Source organism: Pogona vitticeps, chromosome 6, assembly GCF_051106095.1.
Source record: "Pogona vitticeps strain Pit_001003342236 chromosome 6, PviZW2.1, whole genome shotgun sequence".
NCBI classification, from domain to species: Eukaryota; Metazoa; Chordata; class Lepidosauria; order Squamata; family Agamidae; genus Pogona; species Pogona vitticeps.
Genome location: NC_135788.1, coordinates 51127704 through 51153684, shown reverse-complemented (window position 1 = coordinate 51153684; position 25981 = coordinate 51127704). Strand labels below are relative to the sequence as shown.

The 25981-nt window shown below is 41.9% G+C and overlaps 1 protein-coding gene and 1 long non-coding RNA gene across 2 annotated transcripts in view; one reads left to right on the top strand and one right to left on the bottom strand.

Moving 5' to 3' along the window:
* Nucleotides 1-25981, bottom strand: part of TMEM108 (transmembrane protein 108) — a 329648-nt gene that overhangs the window by 207579 nt on the left and 96088 nt on the right. The window lies entirely within an intron of this gene.
* On the top strand, nt 1783-5008 carry LOC144583508 (uncharacterized). Its single transcript, XR_013537303.1, has 2 exons — nt 1783-1920; nt 4803-5008. It is a non-coding gene; the product is annotated as an uncharacterized LOC144583508 (long non-coding RNA).

Below are 25981 nucleotides of genomic sequence, written 5' to 3'. Positions count from 1 at the left end.
CTTTTTCTTCTTCGCGGCCTCTGTGAATGCACACATATGGGTGACTAGCAAGCTTCACTTACCGGCAGGTGGGATGTCACGGTAGGAACGATGCTAACACAGCTCTACTGAATGCAGCATCATGGCGTGCTCTGACATCTAGCCAGTAGTGCTTAACAAAGGTTGAAGGTGTGGACCATGTAGCAGCACGACATATGTCCGGGATCTCAGTTCCACGCTGGAAGGCAACCAAAGTAGATAGTGCTCTGGTTGAGTGAGCTCTCAGGTGCTCAGGTGGGGACTTCCCTGAAAGTTGGTAAGCCAAGGAAATAGTGCGAACCATCCACCTTGAGATGGATTGAGAAGAGGCAGGAGCTCCCCTATGGGGGCCATGGAAACAAACAAAGAGTCTCTTAGTTTTTCCTGAAGCCTCTTGTCCTGTCTATATAAAATGCAAGGGCCCTCCTTGCATCAACAGTGTAGAGCATGTGCTCTAATGGAGAGGATGGAGACTTAAAGAAGGATGGTAATGCAATGGGTTGATTGATGTGGGAATCAGATACAATTTTAGGCAGGAAGGAAACATCAAAGTATAAAGTGACCTTGTCAGGGTGAAACTGGAGGAAGGGTGGCTCAGACTGGAGGGCAGTGAGTTCACTAGCCCTCTTGGCAGAGGTAATAGCTACTAGGAATGCTGTTTTAAAGGTAAGTAGCTGCAGACTCGAAGATGACATGGGCTTGAACAGTGGGCGCATCCAAGCATTTAGTACCAATTGAAGAGACCATTGAGGCACTATACACTGAGGCGGTGGACGGATGTTGTTCAGTCCCTTGAAGAATTTCTTGACTGTAGGGTGTGAAAACAACCTTGCAGATAGTGAATTGTCTGGCTGATGGGCAACGATGGCGGAGATATATACCCTCAAAGTGGATAAAGATAATCTGAGTTGAAAAAGATGAAGGAGGAAGGAGAGCAAAGTCAGCAAGGAAACAGGTATGACAGGTAAATCATGTTCATTGGCATATCTGATGAAGGATTTCCATTTATTCTCATAAAGGGATCGAGTCAATGGTTTACGGGCTCGATCCAAAACAGCCATCACTTTGGGAATATCCTCCAGGCCATGAGACTGAGGGATGTCAGGACTGGGTGGTAAACCATCCCTTGATCGAGCGTCAAGAGATCTGGGAGGGGGGAAGACAAAACGAGTCTGTCAACATCGATGTCAGGTGAGTGAACCAGGGTTACCTGGGCCATCTTGGTGCTATAAGGATGGCATTCACTCTGTATTGTCAGAGTCACATGATCACCTGTTGGACAAGCAGTATTGGTGAAAACAGATAGAGGAAATTCTCAGACCAGTCTATCATGAAGGTATCCCCGATGGAATCGCTGTCCATTTCAGCTCGGGAGCAGAAGGTGGGACATTTGCAGTTGATCTTCAATGCAAAGAGATTGATAGAAGGAGTGCCCCAACGATGACAAAGTTGGCAGAACATGGCATTGTTCAGAGACCATTCATCTGTCCTTGTCGACAGGCGGCTAAGGTGGTCTGCCAAATAGTTGTCCCCTGCCGTAATATGTACTGCTATGGGGAAGATGTGGTTCTGATAACACCATTCCCATACCTCGACAGCAAGGTACAAAAGGGAGAAAGAATGGGTACCTCCCTGCTTGTTGACATAGAATAGTGCTGTCGTGTTGTCTGTTGCTAGTTGGACAACCTGACCCTTGATGATGGGTAGGAATGCATGAAACACTCTGATGATTGCTAGCAATTCCAGATGGTTGATATGAAGAATTCGTTCTTGTTTGGACCATAGGCCATGGATGCTGTGGTGGAGGCAATGTGCCCCCCATCCTGAGAGGCTGGCATTGGTGGTGACCTGCACCGTCGGCTGGAGAGGATAGAAGGGCTGTCCAATCCAAAGATTTGGGGGGTAAGTCCACCATGTCAGTTAGTCTACTAATTCCTCGGTAACAGGTAGCTTCTTGAATTGGGGGTCCTTTATGTTGTTGAATAGGGAGAGGAACCAGGACTGGAGGGCTCTCATCTTGAGTTTCACGTGCTGTACCACGGATGTTGTGGAGGCCATCTGGGCATGGTGCACAAAGACTGACCCTCGATGTCGGAAAGCTGTAATCACTTTGTTTATTTTTAAAATCCTGTCATGTGGGAGAAAGGCTCTAGCTTGACTTGAGTCCAGTTTGGCCCCGATGAAGGTGGCTGTTTGTTCTGGCTCCAGATGAGACTTCTCGAGGTTGATCTTGAGTCCGAGCCTTTGAAGTATGTGTAGAGTGGTATCCCTTGTTATTATGGCATTGTGGTATGAAGTCGAGATGATCAACCATTCATCAGTATAGGGATAGATGTTTATTCCCTGAAGGTGCAGGAATATGGCGATTGGCGCTATACACTTCATAAAGGTTATTGAGGCTGTAGATAATCTAAATGGGAGGGAACAGAATTGGTAAATGACGTTGTTGAAAAGGAACCTGAGGTATCTTTGATGAATGGGGTGTATGGAGATATGGAAGTAAGCGTCCTTCAGGTCGATTATGACAAACCAGTCTCCCTGTGAAAACAAAGGGAGAATAGTGTCCAATGAAAGCATTCGGAATTTTTGGGGTTGAATGAAATAATTAAAATATCTTAAATCAAAAATAGGACGGAGTCCTCCATCTTTTTTAGGGACGGTAAAGTACTTTGAATAAAAGCCATTGTGCCAATCAGATGGTGATACTGGGATAATGGCATTCTTGCAAAGTAAAGCAGAAACAACTTCTTGGAGAGTGGAAGAATAAGAGGTAGACTGGATAAGTCCCAAAGGTGGCAAATCAGAAAATTCAATCTTGTACCCATGGACAATGATAGATAGAAGCCATTTATCATTTGTTACATTTTGCCAGTGATGGAGAAACAGGGCCAACCTAGTTTGGAAGGGGATCTGGGAAATTAGAGAGGTGGAGAATGTTGAAAACGTTCAATCAATATTGCTTACCCTTTCTCTGGTTCTTGGGAAAGGGCTGCCATTGACGGGGCTGGCTACAGGGACGAAAGGAAGGAAGAAGCAGTTGCGGGGTTGGAAGAGATTTTTCTGATTGTTGAGGTCGATATTGTTTGTATGGATGAGATTGTTGATACTGATACTGAGGGTAAAATCGTGGGTATGATTGGTCCTGTACTGAGAGTGCTGAAATCCAGGAAATTGCTGGTATGAATAGGGCTTCGCAGTCTTACGCATCTTGTGGAAGTTTTCCATAGTTTCGTCGGTTTTGTGGTTGAAAAGACCAGTGCCATCGAAGGATAAATCATCAATGCGTGCCTTGGTGTCATTGGAAATTGTGGATGATCTAAGCCATGCATGCCATCGAACTGAAATAGAGGAGACCAAGGTCTTAGAAGCAGCTTCTTCTGCATGTCTGGCCACAATTCTCTCGTGTTTAGCAGCAGCTATGGCCTCAGAATGAGCATTAATCAAATCTGTTTTTATTGACTCCAGTGCTGTCTCAAGAAGGGGGAGTACCCTATTCCAAAGGTGACACTGGTATGCCCCCATTGCGGCTTGATAGTTGATATTTCTCAATAAGAAGGATTGTACAGAATAAATCCTTCTATCCAAAATGTCTATTTTTCTACCCTCCTTATTCATAGGGGTGACTTTAGATTTGTTGTGACCTCTAGATTGGCTAGATTCCAATATTATAGAATTTAGTAAGGGATGTTTATTCAAAAAGTTTATGTCGACACCATGAAATGTTATAAAGGTTTTCAGTTCGGCATGAGATCTGCATCGTAAAGGGAGGCTTATCCCATGTGTCCTTGATGAGTTTTAAGACAGACTTATTATAAGACAAACTGATTGGCGGGGACCTCTCCTGGATGGTATCATCGAACACAGGGTCTGCCTCTGGCGATGGTGGTTCTTCTGTGTTGAGTTGTAGTGCCCGAGCCATCCTGGACACAAATTGATAATAGCAGGAAAAGTCCTCTGAGGGAGAAGAGGGGTGATTATCCCTGGTATCATCCGGGGAGTAGAAAGATTGGGAGAGGAATAACAAGAAGTAACAGATTGAGAATCGTCAGAAAAGGAGTATGAGCCAGGAGATGATGGATATCCCAGATGAGAAAAGTGAGAAGACGGTTCATGGTGTCGAGGCTCTTGGCCATCTGCTGATTACATGATTTCAGTCATAGCATGTAGAGACTGTGATGGCATAGAGTGATCATGCTTCTTCGACGTCAATGTTGATATAGGTCGTTTAGTAGAAAGTTTATCCGTAGTTGATGCTGAGACAGCCGGTACAGATTTACTGGAGTGATGTCGGCTTCTAGGTGACGTGGGTTGAGAATGATCTGATGCAGAACGAGCTTGTTTGTGTTGGTCAAAGTAAGATTGCCAGAAAGAGGGATCAAATAACTGGTATGGCATCATGGGGAAAGGAAAAATGTCCCCATATGGTGTCGGTCCCTGTGGTGAAGTATGTCTCCACTTCTCCGTGCGTTTTCTTGGAGGAGAAGGTGGAGTGTTGGGATTGGAGAACAAACGTTCAACTGCCTGCCCTAATGCAGGGTTGCAATGGGCCGAGGCCGGGCTGGACAGTGGCACAGGCGCAAAGAGGCCAACGTTTGGTATCATGCTTGATGTCATGGCAGAGGCTGTAGTCTGTCAAGCCTCGTCCCAATCTGAGACAAAGTTGTGGGCCTCTATCAAAGACTCCTCTAGAATAGGCGAGGGTAGAGAGGGCTGAGGTGGTTCAACGTGAGAAGACTCTTCCCATTTGTATTTTTTTGTAACTGACTTTAATTTTTTCTTCACAGAGAGATCATGCGTCTGGGTAGATGGTTTATTGGAAGAGGACAATCTCTATTTGGGAATGGACTTGGTTTGTTCTACCGGCTCTTTGGATGGCAAAACGGATGTTGCTGATTCAAGGGTGGACTGTCCTGAAGGGAGCCTTTCATCCGATGAATGGGGGATCTTACCGTGTCCGTAGACAGAGTAGGAGGGTTCATAGCCATTTGCCGAAGGTAGGATCTCAGCCTTTGTAGTCTCTGTTTAAGTGCTGGTCTCATGAGGTTCTTACAGGCAGCACAAGAATGTGTTGGGTGTTCCTCACCCAGACAGAAAAGACACTTGTCGTGACCGTCTGAGAAGGCGATTTTGTTAGAACAAGAAGTGCACTGTTTGAAGGGTGCCGGAGAGGTCATAAGAAGAGGAATAGAGTAGGAAGACGTAGATGGGGGGTGGGGGGGAATCAAAACAGCGGGAAAGGGAGAAAAAATGCAGCGAAAATGAAAGGGGTAAAGCTGATTAAATCCCTAAAAAATAACTAAAGATCCAAAAGATCAATGAGAAAAGAAAATAGCTAATAGCTATGAAAGGGGCTGTTTAAGGAGCTCAATGTTCCCAGAGAACCGTACAACTCGGCGGAAAAAAGGAACTGAGGGGAATAGTGGGTGAGAGAAACATGTGCCTCGTGGGGGAATCACATCATAAAATTATTACTTTTAGCTCTAGAATCTTCCGAGAACGTCAGCGCAGGCGCATATGTGTGCATTCACAGAGGCCACGAAGAAGAACGGTCAACACTTCATGGCCAGATTTAAACAAACTGCCATATTGGGATCCAGTCATGGAAAAGGAAATAAGGTCATTACTTGCCTGTCTAAAATCTGGGAAGGCACTGGGTCCAGATGTTAGCACAAGAACGTGGAAAATCAGCAAGTAACTTCTGGTCCAGGTGGTTAAAAGAATCACGCACACACAAGCAGCTTCTCCAGCACCAGACATGTATTTACAGGCTATATACAGAAGTGCAAACCGGCAGCATGACAGCATGATACTCATCAGGAAGAAGAATACATCTGCTGTACAGAGTCCACATATATACTTATTCACAACTATCTGTGTCCAAATCATATTACAGATTGCATCATACATGAGTCAGCACTTTATGAGTCATCATGACACAGCATTACAGCACACCTGTTCAATATGGCTGCTCATTAAGACACTTTGTAATGCTCAGGCCTGTAAATTTTACCTTGACACCGGATTTATGTCCAGCAGAGTCCTTAAAGTCTAATGCGGTCTGGTGGGCCTCTCTTTTAGCTCATTTATTTGCATTCATTAACAACACTGGGCAAATCCCACATTTATGGTCAGAAGCAATAGTGTTACCAATCTATAAGAAGGGGAACAAGAATTAACCTCCAAATTATAGACCGATTAGCCTTCTCTCTACAGTGAGTAAACTTTATGCCAGATACTTAAACGACAGACTTAGCTCATGGATTGAGTTGGAAAACATTTTAGGACACAAACAGGCTGGCTTCCAAAAGAACCGCTCCATCTTTGACCATTGTATAGTTTTAAACCATCTTTCAGAGAAGTACAGTGGTGCCCCGCATGACGACGATAATCCGTTCAATTGAAATAGCTGTTTAGCGAAATCATCGTCTTGCGAAAACCATGTCCCCATTGGAATGCATTGAAACCCGTTTAATGCGTTCCAATGGGGAAAAATCGTCGTCGTTTTGCAAAGATCACCCATAGGACAGCCATTTTGCAAAGCGCCGATCAGCTGTTAAAATGGCTGTCCTGCTAAGCATCGGTCCCGAAAACATAGGGAAGCCATTTTGTGAAGCCGCCGATCAGCTGTAAAAATCGTCTTGCGAAAAAACGGTCCGCGAAGCATGGACCATGGTCCAGTGAAAATCACCCATTGAAATCATTTTTGCGAATCGCTATAGCGATCGCAAAACCTCATCGACATGCGGATTTGTCGTTTTGTGAGATCGTCGTCTAGTGAGGTACCACTGTATATGGGCCCCCATGGAAACAGCCTGTTTGCAGCTTTTATAGACTTAAAGCCAGCCATTGATTCAATTCCAAGAGGAAATTTATGGAAAAAACTTTTTTCCCTCGATTGACAAAAGGCTTTTATATCTTATCGGAAGTCTCTATCAGCAGTCCACAATTGGGTAAGATGTGGAATGGATGGAAATCTGTCATCTGAAGAGGGGGCTTCGACAAAACTGCATATTGGCACCCACACTATTCAATTTGTATCTTAACGACCTCTCCAAAAGTTATTTAACTCCTGAATATCACTCCCCAAAATTGGCAAAAATCAATGTACCCCTGCTACTATACGCAGACAATGCGGTTCTCATGTCACTCTCGGAAATTGGCCTTAAATGAATCATGCATACCTTTTTGAGCTATTGCAGGAAAAATTTACTAACAATTTTGACAAAACCAAAATGATGGTCTTCTCTAGATACAGTAAAACTAAAGATTGGGTTATCGAAGACCAATGGATAAAACAGGTCAAAAAATTCAAATATCTGGGAGTTACCTTTTCACACTCCCTCTCCTGGTCCTACCACAGACAAACAGCTGTACAAGTGGCCAATAACACAAGTAAACTACTTAGACGATTTCACTATGTTCAAGGTGGGGAGTTGATACCCGCGGCCCTAGAGATAGTCAAGCATAAAATCCTTGCGCAGTTGTTGTATGGTATTGCTGTTCGGATTAAGAGTTTTAACCCCTCCAAATACGTTGCGATCCTTATTTGCCTAGCCAAGATGCGCCTCTTCAGCTGGTCTGTGGCTCGAAGATGGTATGCCCGCAGTAGAATGTCAAGTATTGGTACATGCATTTCGTTATTGGTTAAAGGTGATCTATGCCCCAATATGGACATGGTGGTGCTGTGGGTTAAACCACAGAAGCCTCCGTGCTGCAAGGTCAGAAGACCAGCAGTCATTAGATCGAATCCACACAACAGAGTGAGCTCCCATCGGTTGTCCCTGATCCTGCCAACCTAGCAGTTCAAAAGCATGTAAAAATGCGAGTAGATAAATAAGTACCACCACAATGGGAAGGGAATGGCGTTCCGTGTCTAGTCGCGCTGGCCACGTGACCACGGAAACTGTCTTCAGACAAACGCTGGCCTTATGGTTGTCGTGGGTTTTTCGGGCTCTTTGGCCGTGTTCTGAAGGTTGTTCTTCCTAACGTTTCGCCAGTCTCTGTGGCCGGCATCTTCAGAGGACAGCACTCTGTGCTCTGGTCTGGCTTTATGGCTTGGAGATGGGGATGAGCACCACACCCTAGAGTCGGACACGACTGGACTAAATGTCAAGGGGAACCTTTACCTTTACCTTATGCCCCAATAACCTGTGGCTACCTATAGCATTTGCTGAAAGATGTCTTTGCCAGCTCATGGTACAGTATAAAGGATTTACAGAAAAACTACATCTCTTAGGCTTCTCTATGGATTTCCTACTGAGACAGCCTCAACGTAGCATTAAACCAATACTTATACCATGTATCAAAGATATAGACTTTCAATACTCTCTAGCTTGTGCACACAGGACTTGTTCACCACTGTGTTTTGGCCTGAATTTTAACTTCCCAAAGCCAGCTAACTATTTATACCAAATTACAAAACCGAGATATCGCTTTCCCTTTTCAAGAGCTAGGTTTAATTGCTTTCCTTCAGCCCTTTTAAAAGGGCGTTTTAATAACACCCCATATGGTGAAAGGATTTGTCCTTGTGGGAAAGAAATTATTGAGACCTTGGCGCACATCATTTTAGAATGTAGCCTATATAGGATCAATATTTTGGTTCACTCGTGACTAAATGTATTGGTCTACCTCCCACAAGCTATTTGAAATTTCTGTTGTCTGGAGAGAATCAAATAATTACACAGTTAGTGGCTAAGTTTTTATTTTTAGCTATAAGAACGCACAAAATGCTACAGCAAGATTTTATACAGTGGTGCCTCGACTTCCATCCTGACATACGACCATTTTGAATTGCAACCAGCTCCAGCCACAAAATTTTGCTTCGAGTTGCAAACAAAAGAGGCAGGGGAAAAAGGCAGGGAATTCAAATTAGAGTGCTAACCGCTGGTCAGCGAAGAGCTTCTTGTAGCTCTTTCGCCCCAATGGTTAGACAGTGTGCGTCGGAGGCGGCTTCGGACTGCTTGGTGCTGCTTTCTGCTCTTAAGTACATTTACAGTGGGGTCTTGACTTGAGAACTTAATTCGTATTGAAAGGCGGTTCTCAAGTCAAAAAGTCTGTAGGTCAAGTCTCCATTGACCTACAGTGCATTGAAAACCGATTAATCCCGTAACAGGCCGTTTTTGTTCCATTTTGGAACAGTCAATTCTCAGGCTGCAAGTCAAACCTAAATTTTGCGGCCAGAGAAGTCTGTAACTCAAAAAGTCTGTAAGTCAAGCCGTCTGTAAGTCAAGGGTCCACTGTACTTTGTTTTGCAAGATGAGTTTGGGTTGGGGGTGGTTATGTTTCTGTGCTGTGATGTTTTCTGGTCTTTTTTTTTTAGGATTCTCTATGGATTTCCATTAGGCTTGCTCTGTTGTTTTTTTTCCAGCCCCATTGCATTCCAATGGGGCTGGCTATGGGGTGTTTTTTTTCTCTCTTTTTAATGCTGGAACGGATTAATCGCATTCCCATGCATTCCTATGGGAAATGGTGCTTCGCCTTACAATCATTTCGAGTTACGCCCATCTTCTCGAACAGATTATGGTCGTAAATTGAGGCACAACTGTATTATATTATGTATTTATTTTATCTATTTTACCTTTGTATGAACGGGTCTGTGACCGCACAATAAAACTTACTATTTGCTACTTAAATACTGTTTTTTAATAGTTATAAGCCACCTTGGGTCATTTTAAGAAGAAAGGTGGGTTAAATTTTTTTAAATAACATTTAAAAATAACATTTTAACCCAGAAATGGGGAATGTTTTTTTTTTAAAGTACAATCCACAGAATCCCAGATCCATGATGTAGTCCGAAAGAACAAAAGTGTTCTTTCTCTGTTAAAAGCAAATGATTATGTTTAGAAAGGTTGACAAGGTACTGGAGATTTGCTCCTGCATTTTAAAGTTTTCCTTGTACACTGCACACATACCACAGACAAAGATGTTTGGAGGAAGGCAAGGAGAATGTTTGCTTATGTTGTCCTCTTGGTAGTCTCTGTTGATGGAACGGCCCCTTGGAGCCACCCGTGACAGCCAACTGAAAAAATACAGCAGCAGTAAAGCTGCTTTAGTTTACACCGAGGATTTTGTTAGCAGCTTAGCAGCCTCAAAGCTAATCTCTGATGGAACAGACAATCTGTCTTCCTTCAGTGTTCCTTTCAAGCAAATAAATGCCAAGAGAACACTTAAATCTCAACAAAATTCAAACATTACTGGAACCTGGACCATAGGTCAAAGGGAGGAGCCAACAAACAATCCCCTCTAATATGAAAACCGGCCAAGCCCAAAGTATTCATTCTAATTGCATTAAATTAGAACACTGAACATATGCTTGTATACCCTTTTAGGAAAGGAGAACATTTTTATGTTTTATATATGCTACTTGCTAGGAACTCTTCGGCTGGGCTGGCTGAAATGCACAAATATCATTCAGCACATTTCTGTGAATTTGTGACCATTTGTGTCACCAGTAAAATATCAGCAACATTTACATGCCCTCCCTTTTTTTACATTGAAACATGCTTCTTATTTACCTATTTGTAACTTTCTACTAAATCATGTGAGGAGCTTCTCCAGAGAGCTTCAGCCTAGCATATAGTTCAGAAATAACATCAAGACACAGAATGCCTATACATGGTGGAGCGGGGGGGGGGCAGAACTGGGGGACTTGCCAGTACAATATTATAATATTAGCACTCAGCTTCAGACACTGAAAAGCTGTGGGAATTGATATAATTGCTGTGGAAAGGGGAAACTATTTAAAAAATAGGTTCTTTTCACAAATGGCCTTTCAAAATTCTCCTTCTTTGTGGAAAGAGACATCGGGGAACCAATTTCACCAAATTTCTCCACACGAAGGAGCACCATGAGTGCTGGCTGTAGCACAACTTTGTCTTCATCTTTTTTCTTCTTCTTTTTTCTTTGGCACAACCATGGCAAATAGAAACAACAGTAACTGTATTATCAGTCTGGCCATCATTTTGCTTCTTCCACAATGCTGTCTACCTAGACTCATTCTAGTGTATTGTAGTGATAATGAGGAGATTGCCATAAAATTCTTTTTTTAAACTTGAAAAAAATTCAGAAATAATTCTGCACAGTGCCTTTTATTCCAGCGGGAGCATTTAGGAAATGTCTCAGAAAAAAAAATCACCTTAACATTTGTCATTCCTCCAGGTTTAGAACTTCCCCAAGCCTTCTAAATACTGATTTTTAGTTTTTATTGTAGATACATGTTGTCTCTACTGCAGATGCTTATAACACAATAACTCCCTGTAAACTCCATAATTAGTATAAGAGGCAGTGGTCTTGTGTCCAGCTCTGGGAAAAGGTGAAGCTAGTATTCTACCGTAGTACATTCTTCAATTTCCCAAAAGTTTTACTTGCAAATATAAGTGACTTCCATTTTTCTGCTTAATTTTGCTCACATTTTTGAGATTGCCACAACATGACAGAGTGCTGTATTTTTCTTTTCTTTCCGTAGCACGCCTCATTACCTTTCCACAGCTTCCTTGGCTGCTCACACTGCCTGTGATGAAATATCCCTGGGGAAGGATTTACCTTACCACATCTTCCCCTGAGCTTTAATTGTGTTGTAAAAACCTGAGGAAGGAAAGAGCTCCCATCTGCCACAGAGAAGGCTACAGAATGAAAGATGAGACATGACACACACATATCTCAGCCACTTCACAAGTAAGATAAGAACAAGAATCCTGTAGCTCAACCACAAGAATTTATCCAAAAATTTCTCCTGCTTTGTGTTCAAGAGAATTGATTCTCCATAACTGGAATATGAATGGTTGAAATTCTCATGGGAGAAATGTTCAGCACAGCACAAAAGTCAACCACATGTCGTGCTTTAAACAACGTGATGAGTATGTATGAAGCAAATAGAGGAGAACTAGGAGTTGACCTACACTATACAGTAAATAGCAATTTCATTACACTTTAACTGCCATTATTCCATCCAATGGAATCTGGGATCTGTAGCTTTGTGAAGTATTAAGAATTCTTTTTTGCTGCTGCTCAGAGGTGATCATAAGTAGTCTCTGGCAGGGAATTCTAAGTAACTCCCTAAACCACAAACCCCAGTATTTGAGGAGCTAGAGGCATGGCAGTTAAACGTGGAATGAAACTTTTGTAGTGAAGACACACCCCTAGTGAAAGCATTAAAACAAATGTCTGTTCTGTTAAGGAGGTAAGATGTCATAAATTGCAACTCCCGGCCCCTTTGGCCGTGGCAAGGCAGTGTCAGCTTGTTCCAGATAATAAGCCAGGCAAAAATGGATGCCTGACAGATCAACCATTTTATTGTAAATAACATGCTAGAAAAACTGCTTAACTAGCCAACTCAGTTTGGACACAGTGCCACCAAGAGTTAGAACAGCAACATAAATAAAGCAGCATCACATGGAGGTAACTGCACATACCAAAAAATTGAAGGAAGTGAGAAGTATGAAGGAAAAAACTTCTGGTGTTTCCAGTGATCTAATAAAAAGAAAACTGAACTGGATTTATTCCACAGTTGCTGAAGTTTCCAATAAGTGTAGGAGGAGGTCACTCCTCCCTTACCAGAAACTCCAGCATAAGCTTTTAAAAAAAATCTCCAGTGGTTCTCATACAGACAGGGAGAGAAACACGTTGGCTATGCATATCATGTGCATAATCTCTCTGTGTTACAAAACAAAAATATTTCCTGGAAAATTTCATAGCTTTGTATGTATGCTTACTTTGATTCTCCCTTGGGCTTTTGGCATCCCAATATTTATTTCCATCTTTAAGTGATTAAACACAAACCCATTATCTAACCTCTGCTGACTGATGCACTGCATTTGTGAGGGAACAGATGTAAATAGGCTATGGAACACTCTCCCTCAGGAGATCAGGATGGCCCCTTCCCTGTTATCCTTTAAAAAAACGCTAAAGACCCATCTCTTCAGGCAGGCTTTTAACAATTATAACTGAATCCCTGAACCCCATTTCAGTAGATAATTTTAATCTTTTTTATGTTTTCATGTTTTAATCTTTTAATTGTATTTAAATCATATATTGTTTAATTTATCGTTAATGTTTAACTTATTATGCTATTATTATTTTTCCATAATTTTTTAAATTTTCTCCTTATAAAGGTAGGGTAGGGGAAGGGGCAGCTGGGGTAAGGGTACCCTCAGAGGGGGTGGTTTTGGACACATTACAAATCAATATTTTTCACAGTAATTATACATTCTCTTCTAGAAATAGTTCCACATACCATAAAGAAATATAGACAGTGTACAAGAGGGAAAATCAAATTTGAACAGATATTTTGTAATTCTATTAATTATGTAGCTGATAGTATTTATCCATTGTTTATGCTATCTCTTCTGCATCCATACAGACAACTGTGTATCAGTCTACTATTCTGTCTACCTTGTAACCATGTATATAATTGCAACCAAGTTTTCTGATGGTCTTTTTTCTTTTTTGCATCCAGCCAATCTGACAGTATGTCCATTTCTGAGGTTTCAAGTATTTTACCTATTACTTCGTCTATTTGTGGTGTTCTAGATTCCTTCCAGTGTTTCGCAAAAAACTATTCTTGCTGCTGTTATAATATGAATAGTTAGATATAATTTTTCAAAGTTTTGTATATCTGACAAGATATTTAATAGAAATAGTTCTGGTATTATTGGTATTGAAGTTTCTAGTATCTCTTGTAGTATCTGGTTCACCTTACTCCAGTGTCTTTGGGCATCTTTACACATCCATCACATATGATAAAATGTTCCTTCTATCTGTTTACATTTCCAACATATATTTGAAAGCTTAGGCATCCTTCAGTCTTGAGGGCCTATGGCAGGGATGGGCAAAATGCAGCCCTTCAGATGTTGCTGAACTGCAACTCCCATAATTCTTAGCCCACACAGCCAATAGTGAGGAGATTTGGGCCTAGTCCGCACAGCCAATAGTGTGAGGAGAGTGAGGAATGTTGGGATGTGCAGTTCAGGAACATCTGGGGGGCTGAGCTTTGCCCAGGTCTGGCCTATGGTAACGTGCTTTGTATGGAGGACTTGGATCAGCGTCTACTGTGGCTGAAAAGGCCAATTCAAGAGTGAAAATCCCCTCCACAATGAAGACAAATACAATCTGTCCCCTGTCCAGCTCTCTGATTTTGCTGCTTTCGGGACTGTCTCTTTGCCTCGGCCTGCTGGACAAGAGTCTCTTCAAATTGGGAGAGGCTGTGATGCACTGCCTGCCTCCAGGCTGAACGCTCAGATGTCAAGGTTTCCCATATGTGAAGGTCCATTCTTAAGGTCTTCAGATCTTGTTTGCAGATATCCTTGTATTGCAGCTGTGGTCTCCCTCTGTGGCGATTTCCCTGAACTAATTCTCCATACAAGAGACCTTTTGGAATCTGACCATCAGCCATTCTGACGACATGCCCAAGCCAACGTAGATGTTGCTGTTTCATTAATGTATACATGCTAAAAATTCCAGCTCGTTCTAGGACTACTCTATATGGAACTTTGCCCTGCCAGGTAATACCAAAAATGTGTGGGAGACAATGCATATGGAACGTGTTCAGCTTCCTCTCCTGCCATGCACAAAGGGTCCAGGACTCACTGCAGTACAGGAGTGTACTCAGGACACAGGCTCTATAGACCTGGATCTTGTATATGCCTCCAGCTTCCTATTGAGCCATACTCTATTTGTGAGTCTAGAGAACTTGGTAGCTGCTTTGCCAATGCGTTTATCCAGCTCAACATCTACAGAGAGATTGTCAGAGATTGTTGAGCCAAGGTACACAAATTCACGAACAAACTCCAATTCTTGTGTGGAGATAGTAATAGAGGGAGGTGAGTCCATGCCATGGCCATGACTTGTCTTTTCTTCAGGCTGATTGTTAGTCCAAAGTCTTGGCAGGCCTTGCTAAAACGATTCATGAGTTGTTGGAGGTCTTCAGAGTGGGCAACAATTGCTGCATCATCGGCGAAGAGGAAGTACCACATGCATTTCAATCTAGAGAGATAAAAGAACTTTCCAGCTGATCTAGTCCAGAGATAGACACCTTCTGTTGCAGTTCCAAAGGTGTGCTTCAGCATAACAGCAAAAAAGATTCCAAAAAGCACTGGGTACGAGAACACAGCCCTGTTTCACTCCGCTTCGGATGTCAAAGGGATCTGATGTTGAGCTATCAAAACCTACAGTGCCCTTCATTCCCTCATGAAAGGACCTGATCTTAAGGAGTCGAGGTGGACATCCAATCTTGGGAAGTATTTTAAAAAGGCCATCCCAGCTAACCAAATCAAAGGCCTTTGTGAGATCTATGAAGGTCATAAAGAGTGGCTTTTGTTGTTCCCTACATTTCTCCTGCAATTGTCTGAGGGAGAATACCATGTCAGTGGTGGATCTATTAGCTTGAAATCCACACGGTGATTCTGGAGAGACTCTGTCTGCAAGCACCTGGAGTCTTTTCAGCACAACACAGGAAAGCAACTTCCCCACAACGCTTAGAGGAGATTATGAATCTCCTCTAAGTGTTGGAATCTCCTCTCTGAGATGCCACGGTAGCTATTGCAGTCGCCCGTCTCCTTTGTTCTTGCACAATGTCACAATGTTTGCATTCTTCATGTCCTGTGGTACTCCACCTTCCCTGCAGCAAAGACAAAAGACTTCATACAGCTCCATGGTGATGATCTCTTTACAGCACTTCAGCACTTCAACAGGGATGTTCTCAGGTGACTTGCTGGAGGCGAGGGAATCTAAGGCCACTTTTATTTCTGCTAAAGTTGGTTCACTGTCCAACTCTTCCAAGACAGGCGGGCACTCAATGTTATTTAATGCCTCTTCGGTTAGTACATTCTCTTTTGAATATAGCTCAGAATAGTGCTGCACCCAGCGATCCATCTGCTGTGCTTGGTTCTGGATGATCACGCCTGTAGCAGACTTCAGGGGAGCAGATTTCTTCTGCATTGGACCTAAAGACTGCTTGATACCATCATACATTCCCTTGATGTTACCTGTGTCTGCTGCTATCTGTATCTGAGAGCAGAGCTGAAGCCAATAATCATTGGAACATCTCCTGGCAGCCTGTTGGACTTTGCAATGAGCAGCTCGAAGAGCCTGCAAGTTGTACTCACTAGGACTGGCTTTGTATGCTGCTAGACTCTCCTCTTATCCTCGATGGCTGGGCTTCGAACCAGTCTGCCATCTTTTGGCTTGGTCTTCTTGCCAAATGTTATAAACAGTATTCTTGAAATGTTCCCATTGTCCAGGTGCATTTGCATCAGCTGGGCCTGGAAGGGTTTCCTCAGGCGCTTAGGCTAATTCCTCCTTGAAAATTGAATGCTTATATTAGCTAAAGTTGTGGGGGTCATGTACCATCTGTAGAACATTTTGTATATAGTCTCTTTGAACAGATTTAGTTAATTTTATATTTGTTTTCCAAATTTTTCCCATTGATCCAGTTCAATATTATGTCCTATATTCTGTGCCCATTTAATCATACATGCCTTTACCACTTCATCTTGTGTTTCAAAATCTAACAGAAAATTATATAATAACAATACATTTTCTCTCTGATTCTAGACGAATTCTCTCAAAAAGAGTATTTTCCAGGTAAAAGCCCTGTTGGTTATCTTTAGCAAACATTGATAATAATTGTGATCACTCCCACCAATCCATTTTGATGCCTTGATCTACTAACTCTTGTTGTGTTTTGATAGAACCATCAAGATTTAAAACCTCACTGTATATTACTATTTTCTTGTTTTCTCTTAGATATGGTAGAACAAATGCTTCAATTGGCATCACCCAGTATGGTATTTTGATATACAGTGGTGCCTCGCATAGCGATGTTAATCCGTGCAGCAAAAATCACTGCTAAGCGATTTTATCGCTATGCGATTTTTAAAAGCCCATAGAAACGCATTAAAACCTATTTAATGCATTCCTATGGGCATAAAACTGACCTTAAAGCGAAGATCCTCCATATGGCGGCCATTTTCACTGCCTCTAAAGCAAGGAATCCGCGTGAAAACACAGTGGGCGGCCATTTTTTTTACCCGGTGGCCATTTTGGAACCGCTGATCAGCTATTAAAAATCATCACTTTGCGATGATTGGTAAGCGAAACAGGGAACCGATCATCGCAAAGCGAAAAAACCGCATAGGAAACATCGCAATGCGATCGCAAAAAGTTCATCGCTATGTGGTTTTGTCACTAAACGGAGCGCCCGTTAAGCGAGGCACCACTGTACATTAAATTTTTCACTTTATTCCACATCGACAGGAGTGCGTTCCTCAATATATGGTTGTGTCACGTTCCCGGGGGTTACAACAGCCAAGGCCTGATAAGCCAGTCCAAAGTCAGGAATACTAGGAATGCAAAGCCGATATCTAATTACCAACCAACTCACAGAACATAGTCGAAGGTCAGAGTCCAGAATCAAACACACAACGTAGTCCAGGTTCAGAGTCTAAGGTCAAACATACAATGTAGTCCAAAGTCTGAGTCCAGAGTCAGGAGTTCAGGAAACATGGTGCAAGGTTGTAGGAGCGTGGATGCAAGCCAGAGGTTTTGACTTGTTGCTTCCACGGAATTCTAGCTGACTAGGAGCTGTTTTTTATAGTAAAACAGCCCCTTGAGCTGCTGGAAACCTTTCCATCCTGTCAGTACTCAGGGCTAGTTGAACGGATGTTTCTGTGGACAGCCTTCGAGCGATCCTCTGACCTTTTTGCCATAAGTCTTCCCCGAAGCCTGGCCTGAAGCTTGTCTGCTGGGGAAGGAGAATCTGGAGGTGATTCAGGTGTTTCTGATTGCTCAGCATTCTCCTCAGCCTCAGTTAACCCTTCTGGTTCCAGGTCTTCAGCTGCACTCATGACAGGTTGTTAAATTGTTTAAAATCCTCAGTCCTGTTATACTATAAGAATGCATGCCAGCCCCATTTCAAATCATATCCTTCTAATTTCAAGAGTCTCGTATTTTCCAGTGTTATCCACTCCTTAATCCATATCAATCCAGATGTCCTATAGTAGAGAAGCCAATTCAGGAGCCCCATTCCTCCTCTTATTTTTAGGTCTTGTAAGTGCTTGATTTTAATTCTGGGTTTTTACCCCTGCCAGATAAATTTAGAAACACATTTTTCAAGCTCCTTGAATATTGTTTCTTTTAAAACAATCAGAACTGTTTGGAAAAGAAATATGAGTTTTGGTAGAATATTCATTTTGATTGTAGCAATTCTGCCCATCATTGACCATTGTAAATTTGACCAGCTAGAAAGGTATTTCTTAATTTCCTCTATCAGTTTCAAATAATTATCTTTCAGAAGAGTACTTGTTTTCTTTGTGAAAAATATGCCCAAGTATTTTACTTTCCTTCCTTCCTGGAAGTTTGTAATTTGTAATAGTTCTCCTGTTTTTGAATGCTTTTAGTCATAATTTTGGTTTTCTTGTGGTTTATTTTTAACCCTGCCATTTCACCAAATTCTTTTAATTCCACTATTAGATTCCTTGGGGTTTTCAACTACTATGAGCAAGTCATCTGCAAAGGCCTGAACCATCGGTATTTCTCCTCGTATTTTGAGTCCTTTAATTTTATCTGATATTTGTATCTGCTGCATTAGTATTTCATTTACCATTTTAAAAAGTAATGGTGATAATAGGCAGCCTTGTTGTGTTCCTTTTTGTATTTCTATTTCTTGTGTACGTTCTCCATTAATTCTTTTATTTGATATGTGTTTGGAATAGATAATCTTTATTATTTCAGTGAAATTTTGACCTGTCCCCATTTCTTCTAATTGTAATATCATGAAATTCCAATTTACATTATTGAATGCTTTCTCTGAATCAATGAAGAGAATTGCCATATGTTTAGCTGGGTGTGCTTCATAAGATTCCAAAAAGTTAATGAGGTTCCTTCACACTGGAGTTCCTCTTTGGGAGGAATCCTGCTTGATCTTGATGGACAACTTCGACCAATGTTCTCTTTAGTCTTGTTGCTAATATTGTTGCAAATACCTCATAGTCTACATTCAAGAGAGATATTAGCCTGCAGTTCGATATTTCCTCCGCTGCTGTGTCTCCTTTATGTATAATTGTAATGACCACCTCCTTCCATATTTTGGGTATTTCCCCTCTTGATGTATTTCATTTATCATTTTTAAAAGGGGGTAGCCAACGCATCTTCAATTTTTTTGTGGTATTCTGCAGGTATCCCATCACTTCCTGGTGATTTCATCAGTTTCTGTTTTGTAAATGCCTCTGAAACTTCATGCATTGAATATGGTTGGTTCAGAATTTCCTGTTGTTGCTTTGATAGTTTGCTGGCTTCCCAAATGGTCTGTGATGACATTCCCTGTGTTGTATTTCTTTGTTTTTAAATTGTGTGAATTTTAGCCGCTTTGGGTCCCTTGTTGAGAGAAATGTGGCATCATCATCATCATCATCATCATCATCATCATCATCATCATCACCATCATCATCATATCCACCTCCACTGTGAGGTGCAGCTATCTACAATGCTTCTTCCCTTAAGAGGTAAAACTATACATTATGGATGACCCTTCATTAAAGCTGGAATCACATTAGTGTTCTGAATAGTTTTAGATTTAGATTATTGTTTGTGTCTAAGAACTCAAATTTGCACTTACATTTTGTCTTTAGCCCAAAAGAGCAAATGAAAATCAAAGAAAGGCAACTTGCAAACTACGCGAATTAAAAAAGAAAAAGCTGCTGCTGCGACAATCAGATCCTTTAAGCAGTTAAGAATGAATTCCCTCCTTTAGTGACATGTTAGTAACGCACAATCTGGAACAAATACTACAATTAGACATGGGACAGGGTACAGAGCAGTGGTTCCCAACCTTGGATAGCCCATGTGTTCTTGGACTGCAATTTCCAGCATCCTTCAACATCAGCTGTCTTACTGAATGATTAGTCTAATTTACAAAGCCAGAGATAGGAAAGGATGTTTTTAAATAGTCTTTTTCTCTCTCTCAAGCATCTCCACAGCATTCTCTTAGTGTTTCTTTCCTTCAGCAATTTTACTAGCACATAAACAAACCTGTTACAAAAATATTGGTCACTCGAGTATGCTTACACAATCCCTTTAGAGTCCCTCTGCGGCTTCTACTCTCCAAGTGAATGCAGTGGGAGTTGAAGATCCTTATGATTAGACTGCTGTTAAGAAACCAACTACTTAGAGAATCACTTGGTTAATTAACATAAGTACTGAGATAATAAAAATCTTCGTTCAGCCACTGTGACTGTGCTTGTTCTTGCACATCCCTCTGACTTTCTCCTATTTGGACAAAAGTTAAAGGCAAAAAATAAAGAGGTCACATACTGGGGAAAGTAGAGAAACAGGAGCCATGTATAAGCAGGACTAGGTAGCACAGCGTCTTTTATCAACACTGCACATTCCAGGATAATAAGGTTAGAAAACAGGATGACAGTTATTGCATAGTGTGCCACAGACATGCAGAACGGAGGAGAGCAAAATCTCACAGATAAGCTGTTCATAATGAGACATTTGTTAGCCACTCCTCAATGATACTATAAAAGAGCCATTGGGGATACATGGTGATGGAGGAGCACTAGGATAACCTGAGTTCAATTCCCCAGTTGGCTATGAACCTCAGTAATCTTGGGCTAGCCACTCCCTCTCTTATCCTGAGCTACTGTACCTTAGACGGCTTTTTCAAGATAAAAATAGTGAGATCCTTGGAGGAAAGGTGTGATATAAAAATAAATACATAAACTACATAAATCAATGGTTCAAAGGGTGAGTGATGCCACGTGTAACCTTCTTTAGGAATGGAACCCCAGATTTTTTCCAGCCTTCTAAATCTGTGAAATCATCCAAAATGTTAGAAATAGCATAGCACCTGAACAACAGATCTTATCAATCCATGCACAGTTTTAAACACAATTTCACACCACTGCTGAGACATAAAAGACAAGATCCTCTCAACAGGTGCTTCATCCTTGTACCAGAAAGCTCAATCAGTTCTTACCAGTTGGGTAGCCATAATTAAATTTGCCAGTTTTGTGCTTGTATTTGTTATGGAAAATTGCCAGAGAGATTACAATCATCACAACACAGAAACAGCAAAATTAAATTATCTGTTGTTCAGGTCTGCCTCTGAGCACACCCATGCTGTTCTTGCCTAGACTGCAATATAGGAAGAGCTTTTAGTATAACAACTTACTCCAGTGTGATGAAAGGCACTGAAGTTTTATTACATATGACAAGCAAGCAAATCTCTGTTTAGGATTCTGTACAGTGCATTGTTCTGTGACACTGTCACTGCTTTCCAGCCTGGTGCAGCTCCTGGTGGTTTTGAGCAGCAGACACTATAATTATTACACATGAGTGAATAAGCTGGGTTAACGATTAAAACTTTATTCTCAAGAGCAAGGATATATGAATGGCTCCTGGGGGAAAACATGTTGGGTTGCTTACCACTTGTCAAAATTAGAGTTTATGGTGATTGAGTAATAAGCTGAAATCAATGTAACATGGATTGCTACCTTCTCATGGTGAAGGGACTTGAGTAATTCTGAGAAGCTACAGGCTTTGCCGTGCAGGGACACCCAAGATGGACAGGTCATAGTGGAGAGTTCTGACTAAACACGATCCACCTAGAGCAGGAACTGGCAAGCCACTCCAGGATCTTTCCCAAGAAAACTCCATGGGCAGAAAAAAAGGCTAAAATATATGACGCTGGAAGATGAGCCCCTCAGGCTGGAAGGCGTGCAAAAGGCTACTGAGGAAGAGCAGAGGACAAGTACAAGTAGCTCCAGAGCTAATGAAGTGGTTGGGCCAAAGTCAAAAGGACGCTCAGCTGTGGATGTGCCTGGAAGTGAAAGGAAAGTCCAATGCTGCAAAGAAAAATACTGCATAGGAACCTGGAATGTAAGATCTATGAACCTCGGGAAGATGGAGGTGGTCAAACAGGAGATGGCAAGAATAAACATCGACATCCTGGGCATCAGTGAACTAAAATGGACAGGAATGGGCGAATTCAGATCAGATGATTATCATATCTACTACTGTGGGCAAGAATCCCGTAGAAGGAATGGAGTAGCCTTCATAGTCAACAAAAGAGTGGGAAAAGCTGTAATGGGATGCAATCTCAAAAATGATAGAATGATGTCAATACGAATCCAAGGCAGACCTTTCAACATCACAGTAATCCACGTTTATGCACCAACCACCAATGCTGAAGAGGCTGAAATTGACCAATTCTGTGAAGACTTACAACACCTTCTAGAACTGGCACCAAAGAAAGATATTCTTGCCATTATAGGGGACTGGAATGCTAAAGTAGAGTGTCAAGAGATAAAAGGGACAACAGGTAAGTTTGGTCTTGGAGTTCAAAAGGAAGCAGGGCAAAGGCTAATAGAGTTTTGTCAAGAGAACAAGCTGGTCATCACAAACACTCCTTTCCAACAACACAGGAGGCGACTCTACACATGGAAATCACCGGATGGGCAATATCAAAATCAGATTGATTATGTTCTCTGCGGCCAAAGATGGAGAAGCTCTATACAGTCAGCAAAAACAAGATGTGGAGCTGATTATGGCTCTGATCATCAGCTTCTTGTAGCAAAACTAAAGCTTAAACTGAAGAAAGTAGGAAAAACCACAGGGCTAGTCAGGTATAAGCTAAACCAAATCCTTGATGAATACACAGTGGAAGTGAAGAACAGATTTAAGGAACTCGATTTGGTGGACAGAGTGCCTGAAGAACTTTGGATACAGGCTTGTAACATTGTACAGGAGGCAGCAACAAAAACCATTCTAAAGAAAAGGAAATGCAAGAAAGCAAAGTGGCTGTCCAACGAGGCCTTACAAATAGCAGAGAAGAATAGGAAAACAAAATGCAAGGGAGATAGGGAAAATTACAGAAAACTGAATGCTGACTTCCAAAGAATAGCAAGGAGAGACAAGAGGGCCTTCTTTAACGAACAGTGCAAACAAATAGAGGAAAATAATAGAAAGGGAAAAACCAGAGATCTGTTCAATAAAACTGGAGATATTAAAGGAACATTTTGTGCAAAGATTGACATGATAAAAGACAAAAATGGTAGGGACCACACAGAAGCAGAAGACATCAAAAAGAGGTGGCAAGAATACACAGAAGAATTATACCAGAAAGCTCTGGATGTCCTGGACAACCCAGATAGTGTGGTTGCTGACTTGGAGCCAGATATCCTGGAGAGTGAAGTCAAGTGGGCCTTAGAAAGCATGGCTAACAACAAGGCCAGTGGAAGTGTTGGCATTCCAGTGGAACTATTTAAAATCTTAAAAGATGACACTGTTAAAGTGCTACACACAATGTGTCAGCAAGTTTGGAAAACTCAGCAGTGGCCAGAGGATTGGAAAAGATCAGTCTACATCCCAATCCCAAAGAAGGGCACTGCCAAAGAATGCTCCAACTACCGTACAATTGCACTCATTTCACACACTAGCAAGGTTATGCTCAAAATCTACAAGGTAGGCTTTAGCAGTATGTGGACCGAGAACTCCCAGAAGTACAAGCTGGAATCCGAAGGGGCAGAGGAACTAGAGACCAAATTGCTAACAGGCGCTGGATTATAGAGAAAGCCAGAGAGTTCCAGAAAAACATCTACTTCTGCTTCATTGACTATGCAAAAGCCTTTGACTGTGAGGACCACAGCAAACTATGGCAAATTCTTGAAGAAATGGGAGTGCCTGACCACCTTTCTCCTGAGAAGTCTATATGTGGGACATGAAACAACAGTTAGAACTGGATATGGAACAACTGATTGTTTCAAAACTGGGAAAGGAGTACACTAGGCTGTATATTGTCTCCCTGCTTATTTAACTTATATGCAGAATACATCATGCGAAAGGCTGGACTGGAGGAATCCCAAGCCAGAATTAAGACTGCCGGAAGAAATATCAACAACCTCCGAAATGCAGATGATACCACTCTGATGGCAGAAAGTGAGGAGGAATTAAAGAACCTTGTAATGAAGGTGAAAGAGGAAAGCGCAAAAATGATCTGAAGCTCAACATCCAAAAAACTAAGATCATGGCCACTGGTCCCATCACCTCCTGGCAAATAGAAGGGGAACATATTGAGGCAGTGACAGATTTTACTTTCTTGGTCTCCATGATCACTGCAGATGGTGACAGCAGCCACGAAATTAAAAGACACCTGCTTCTTGGGAGGGAAGCCATGACAAACCTAGACAACATCTTAAAAAGCAGAGACATCACCTAGCCAACAAAGGTCCGAATAGTCAAAGCTATGGTTTTGCCAGTAGTGATGTATGGAAGTGAGAGTTGGACCATAAAGAAGGCTGACCACCAACGAACTGGTTATTTTGAATTGTGGTGCTGGAGGAAAATCTTGAGCAGGGGTTTCAGACATTTGGCCCGGGGGCCATTTGCGGCCCCCCAGATGATAGTTTGTGGCCCTCGCCTTGCCTGCCCCCCCAAAGCTCCCACACATCGTCTGCTGTCAGGAGTAAAAAAAAAAGCCTTGCCTTGCTCGCCGGCTCTCTCCCAAGTCAGCACCTCTTGCACCCTCCATCCAGAACTGCAGCCTGCCAGCCAGCCCCCCTGTCTGTCGGCTAAGGAAACTCCTGGGCAGCTTCCTCAGGCTCTTGCTCCGCTTGGTGGAAAATCTGATGCGGCCCAGCCTCACCCAGACTTAGCCTCTAGCGGGCCCCAGGCAAATTGAGTTTAAAACCCCTGATCTTGAGAGTCCCCTGGACTGGAAAGAGAACAAACCTATTCATTTTGAAGGAAATCAACCCTGAATGCTCACTGGAAGGACAGATTCTGAAGCTGAGGCTCCAATACTTTGGCCATCTCATGAGAAGAGAAGAGTCCCTGGAAAAGACCCTGATGTTGGGAAAGTGTGAAGGCAAGAGGAGAAGGTGGATGACCGAGGACGAGATGGATGGACTGTGTCATCAAAACTACCAACATGAATTTGACCAAACACTGGGAGGCAGTGGAAGACAGGAGGGCCTGGTGTGATCTGGTCCATGGGGTCATGAAGTGTCGGACACGACTTAACGACCAAACAAGCAGCATCGTGTCTACTGTAAACATTTTGGGACTGGTGTAGATTTGAGCTAGTCTGAACAGGTTGTATTGATTCCTTCTAGAGCCCCCCCCCCCAAGCGTGCTCTGTGCTTCAACATTCTGATTGGTCACATGCTCATCTGTCCTAGTTAGTAATGGGTGAATCTATTTGCCTAAGCAGGTGTCACTTGGGCATGTTTTTACCCAAATATCTGTTTTGTTTTGTCTCAACTTTATCCTTCCATTTTAAACCTCTCTAAATATGCATTTCAATAACTTTAAATATGTATTTTCTCCTTAGGAGATATATCTGAATCTATATAGTGACATATAAAGCATCAAGAATTGTCACAGAATTTGTATAAATCTATATACATTTGTATAAACAAATTATTAAGCTCTGTTCTGTATACTAGTTCAAGAGGATTGGGTCATTTTATCCAGGAATTCACCTAGATGAACTTCCTCCAGCATCTGTATTCCTACCACAGGTACTAGAACATTTATTTTTGTGTGTCTTTTTAAGCAAATCAATTAGTTTTCAAGTTCCATATAAGCATGTGGATATGAATGCAGTTTCAATTCCTGCACTTCCTTGAACTTCGTATTACAGTTTGAGGCTCAAAAAATAAACCAAAAATACACAAATGCATATTTTATAATAATCCATCACACCAGTTTTGTGCAGTTTCTAAGAGTCAAATTGTAGATTGATCTAGAAACAGGACAGAACAGACTTATGAATGAACACATAGAAAACTGACATGGATCAGAATAGACTGACTGATCCATGCTCAGTCATAGCCTGTTCTTCTCCGATTGCTTTCTTTTCTGTGTTTTTGTCTATTTGGTACAAAAGACAATGACTTACCTGGGTAAGCCTATTTCACAGCTGGTTGGTTTTATTCTTTGGCTGTCCTTTTACGCTGTGTTTTGC